The following is a 6,000-nucleotide window of genomic DNA, read 5'->3' as shown; positions in this document are numbered from 1 at the left end:
AATACGCATAAAACAACGTCGAACTTTAAGTGTGCAGACCCTGCGGGTTCGAGAACTATGTAGACATGACCCGAGTGACTCCTCGGTCAATATCCAATAGCGGGACCTGGATGCCCATATTGGATCCTACATATTCTACGAAGATCTTATCGTTTGAACCTCAGTGCCAAGGATTCATATAATCCCGTATGTCATTCCCTTTGTCCTTCGGTATGTTACTTGCCCGAGATTCGATCGTCAGTATCCGCTTACCTATTTCAATCTCGTTTACCGGCAAGTCCCTTTACTCGTTTCGTAATACAAGATCCCGCAACTTACACTAAGTCACAATGCTTGCAAGGCTTGTGTGTGATGTTGTATTACCGAGTGGGCCCCGAGATACCTCTCCGTCACACGGAGTGACAAATCCCAGTCTCGATCCATACTAACTCAACGAACACCTTCGGAGATACCTGTAGAGCATCTTTATAGTCACCCAGTTACGTTGCGACGTTTGATACACACAAAGCATTCCTCCGGTGTCAGTGAGTTATATGATCTCATGGTCATAGGAACAAATACTTGACACGCAGAAAACAGTAGCAACAAAATGACACGATCAACATGCTACGTCTATTAGTTTGGGTCTAGCCCATCACATGATTCTCCTGATGATGTGATCCCGTTATCAAGTGACAACACTTGCCTATGGTCAGGAAACCTTGACCATATTTGATCAACGAGCTAGTCAACTAGAGGCTTACTAGGGACAGTGTTTTGTCTATGTATCCACACATGCACTGTGTTTCCAATCAATACAATTATAGCATGGATAATAAACGATTATCATGAACAAAGAAATATAATAATAACTAATTTATTATTGCCTCCAGGGCATATTTCCAACAGTCTCCCACTTGCACTAGAGTCAATAATCTAGTTCACATCACCATGTGATTCGAACGAATCCAACACCCATATAGTTATGGGGTCTGATCACGTCTTGCTCGTGAGAGAGGTTTTAGTCAACGGTTCTGAAACTTTCAGATACGTGTGTTCTTTTCAAATCTTTATGTCATCTTATAGATGCTGCTACTATGTGCTATTCGGAAATACTCCAAATATCTACTCTACTATACGAATCCGTTTCACTACTCATAGTTATTCGGATTAGTGTCAAAGCTTGCATCGACGTAACCCTTTACGACGAACTTTTTTAACCACCTCCATAATCGAGAAAAATTCCTTAGTCCATCAGTTACTAAGGATAAATTTTGACCGCCGCTAGTGATTCAATCATGGATCACTCTCTGTACCTCTCAACAGACTTTGAGTCAAGGCACACATCAGGTGCGGTACCCAGCATGGCATACTTCAGATTCTACGGCCAAGGCATAGAAGACGACCTTCATCTATTCTCTTTATTCCGCCGGGGTTGGGTTTTGAGTCTTACTCAAATTCACACCTCACAACGCAACCAAGAACTCCTTCTTTGCTGATCTATTTTGAACTCCTTCAAAAACTTGTCAAGGCATGCATCTTGTTGAAACTTCTATTAAGCGCTTTCGATCTATCTCCATAGATCTTTGATGCTCAACGTTCAAGTAGCGCAATCCAGGTACTCCTTTGAAAACTCCTTTCAAACAACCTTGTATGCTTTACAGAAATTCTACATCACTTCTGATTCACTATATATCAACCACATATACTTATCAGAAATTCTATAGTGCTCCCACTCACTTCTTTGGAAATACAAGTTTCCCATAAACCTTGTACAAACCCAAAATCTTTGATCATCTCACAAAGTGAATATTCCAACTCCGAGATGCTTGCACGAGTCCATTGAATGATCGCTGGAGCTTGCATACTTGCTAGTATCTTTAGGATCGACAAAACCTCCTGGTTGTATCACATACAATGTTTGCTCAAGGAAACCGTCGAGGAAACAATGTTTTGACATCCTATGTGCAATATTTCATAAATAATGCAGCAACTACTAACATAATTCTAAAGGACTTTTAGCATCGCTACGAGTGAGAAAGTCTCATCATAGTCAACTGTTTGATCTTGTCGGAAACATCTTTGCGACAAGTCGAGCTTTTCTTAATAGTGACTTATCACCATCATCGTCTGTCTTCCTTTTAAAGATCCATCTTTACTCAATAGTCCTATGACCATCAAGGAGTTCTTCCAAAATCTACACTTTGTTTTCATACATGGATCCTCTCTTGGATTTCATGGCTTCCACCCATTTGTCGGAATCCGGGCCCACCATTGCTTTCTCCATAACTCGTAGGTTCACTGTTGCTCAACAACATGACCTCCAAGACAGGGTTATCGTACCACTCTGCAGTAGTACGCGACCTTGTCAACCTACGAGGGTTGTAATAACTTGATCCGATGCTCGATGATCACCATTATTAGCTTTCACTTCAATTGGTGTAGGCGCCACAGGAACAACTTCCTGCGCCCTGCTAAACACTGGTTGAAGTGATGGTTCAATAACCTCATCAAGTTCTACCACCCTCCCACTCAATTCTTTCGAGAGAAACCTTTCCTCGAGAAAGGATCCATTTCTAGAAACAAACACTTTGCTTTCAGATCTGAGATAGGAGATGTACCCAACTGTTTTGGATATCCTATGAAGATGCATTTATCCGCTTTGGGTTCAAGCTTATCAGACTGAAACTTTTTCACATAAGTGCCGAAGCCCCAAACTTTCAAGAAACGACAGTTTAGATTTCTCTAAACCTCAGTCTATACTGTGTCATCTCAACGGAAATACGCGGTGCCCTTTTTAAAGTGAATGCGGTTGTCTCTAATGCATAACCCATAAACGATAGTGGTAATTCGATAAGAGACATCATAACATGCACCATACCAAATAGTGTGTGGCTATGACGTTCAGACACATCATCACACTATGATGTTCCAGGTGGCATGAACTACGAAACAATTCCCACATTGTCTTAACTGCGTACCAAAACTCGTAACTCAGATATTCATTTCTATGATCATATCGTAGACAATTTATCCTCTTGTTACGACGAACTTCACTCCTGAAACAGAATTGAACCTTTCAATATTTCAGACTTGTGATTCATTAAGTAAATACTCTTGTATCTGCTCAAATCGTCATTGAAGTAAGAACATAATGATATCCACTGCGTGCCTCAACACCCATTGGACTGCATACATCAAAATGTATCACTTCCAACAAGTTACTATCTTGTTTCATCTCAATGAAAATAAGGCCTTGCTCATGTGGTATGATTTGCATGTCACTAGTGATTCAAAATCAAGTGAGTATAAAGATCCATCAGCATGGAGCCTCTTCATGCAATTTATACCAATATGACTCAAGCGGCAGTGCCACAAGTAAGTGGTACTATCATCATTACCTCGTATCTTTTGGCACCAATATCATGAACATGTGTAATACTACGACCGAGATTCAATAAACCATTGAAGGTGATTATTCAAGCAAATAGAGTAACCATTATTCTCTTTAAATGAATAGTCGTATTGCAATAAACACGATCCAATCATGTTCATGCTTAACGCAAGCACCAAATAACAATTATTTAGGTTTAACACCAATCCCGATGGTAGAGGGAGTGTGCGACGTTTGATCATATCAACCTTGGAAACACTTCCAACATGTATCGTCACCTCGCCTTTAGCTAGTCTCCGTTTATGCCGTAGATTTCATTTCGTGTTACTAATCACTTAGCAACCGAACCGGTATCCAATACCCTCGTGCTACTAGGAGTACTAGTAAAGTACACATCAACATCATGTATATCAAATATACTTCTTTCGACTTTTGCCAGCCTTCTTATCTACCAAGTATCTAGAGTTGCCCCGCCTCAGTGACCGTTCCCCTCATAACAGAAGCACTTAGTCCCGGGCTTGGGTTTAATCTGGGGTCTCTTCATTAGTGCAGCAACTGCTTTGCCGTTTCACGAAGTATCCCTTCTAGCCCTTGCCTTTATCGAAACTTAGTGGTTTTACTAACCATCAACTATTGATGCTCCTTCTTGATTTCTACTTTCGCAGTGTCAAATATCGCGAATCGCTCAAGGATCATTGTATCCATCCTTGATATGTTATAGTTCATCACGAAGCTCTCACAGCTTGGTGGCAGTGACTTTGGAGAACCATCACTATCTTATGTGGAAGATCAACTCCCACTTGATTCAAGCGATTGTCGTACTCAGATAATCTGAGCACACGCTCAACGATTGAGATTTTCTCCTTTACTTCGTGGACAAAGAATCTTGTCGGAGGTCTCATACCTCTTAACAAGGGCACAAGCATGAAATCACAATTTCATCTCTTTAGAACATCTCTTATGTTCCGTGACGTTTCAAAACGTCTTCGGCACCTTGCTTCTAAGCCATTTAAGTATTTTGCACTGAACTATCGTGTAGTCATCAGAAACGTGTATGTCGGATGTTCACAACATTTACAGACGACGCTCGAGGTGCAGCACACCGAGTGGTGCATTAAGGACATAAGCCTTCTGCGCAGCAACGAGGCCAATCCTCGGTTTTACAGACTCAGTCTGCAAAGTTTGCTACTATCAACTTTCAACTAAATTTTCTCTAGGAACATATAAAAACAGTAGAGCTACAGCGCAAGCTACATCGTAATTCGCAAAGATCATTAGACTATGTTCATGACAATTAGTTCAATTAATCATATTACTTAAGAACTCCCACTCAAAAAGTACATCTCTCTAGTCATTTGAGTGGTACATGATCCAAATCCACTATCTCAAGTCCGATCATCATGTGAGTCGAGAATAGTTTCAGTGGTAAGCATCTCTATGCTAATCATATCAACTATACCATTCATGCTCGACCTTTCGGTCTCATGTGTTCCGAGGCCATGTCTGCACATGCTAGGCTCGTCAAGCTTAACCCGAGTGTTCCGTGTGTGCAACTGTTTTGCACCCGTTGTATGTGAACGTTGAGTCTATCACACCCGATCATCACGTGGTGTCTCAAAACGAAGAACTGTTGCAACGGTGCACAGTCGGGGAGAACACAATTTCGTCTTGAAATTTTAGTGAGAGATCACCTCATAATGCTACCGTCCTTCTAAGCAAGATAAGGTGCATAAAGGATTAACATCACATGCAATTCATAAGTGACATGATATGGCCATCATCATGTGCTTCTTGATCTCCATCACCAAAGCACCGACACGATCTTCTTGTCACTGGCGTCACACCATGATCTCCATCAACATGTCGCCATCGGGGTTGTCGTGCTACTCATGCTATTACTACTAAAGCTACGTCCTAGCAATATATTAAACGCATCTGCAAGCACAAACATTAGTTTAAAGACAACCCTATGGCTCCTGCCGGTTGCCGTACCATTGACGTGCAAGTCGATATTAACTATTACAACATGATCATCTCATACATCCAATATATCACATCACATCGTTTGCCATATCACATCACAAGCATACCCTGCAAAAATAAGTTAGACGTCCTCTAATTGTTGTTGCATGTTTTACGTGGTGACCATGTGTATCTAGTAGGATCGCATCTTACTTACGCAAACACCACAACGGAGATATATGAATTGCTATTTAACCTCATCCAAGGAACTCCTCGGTCAAATCCGATTCAACTAAAGTTGGAGAAACCGACACTCGCCGGTCATCTTTGAGCAATGGAGTTACTCGTAGCGATGAAACCAGTCTCTCGTAAGTGTACGAGTAATGTCGGTCCGAGCCGCTTCGATCCAACAATACTGCGGAATCAAGAAAAGACTAAGGAAGGTAGTAAAACACACATCACCGCCCACAAAAACTTTTGTGTTCTACTCGAGAAGACATCTACGCATGAACCTAGCTCATGATGCCACTGTTGGGGAACGTCGCATGGGAAACAAATATTTTCCTACGCGCACGAAGACCTATCATGGTGATGTCCATCTACGAGAGGGGATTTCAGATCTACGTACCCTTGTAGATCGCACAGCAGAAGCGTTAAGAAACGCG

The sequence above is a fragment of the Hordeum vulgare genome, chromosome 3H (genome assembly GCF_904849725.1).
Source record: "Hordeum vulgare subsp. vulgare chromosome 3H, MorexV3_pseudomolecules_assembly, whole genome shotgun sequence".
NCBI lineage: Eukaryota > Viridiplantae > Streptophyta > Magnoliopsida > Poales > Poaceae > Hordeum > Hordeum vulgare.
The sequence above is the reverse complement of the archived record's forward strand: the minus strand, read 5'-3'. Positions refer to the sequence as shown.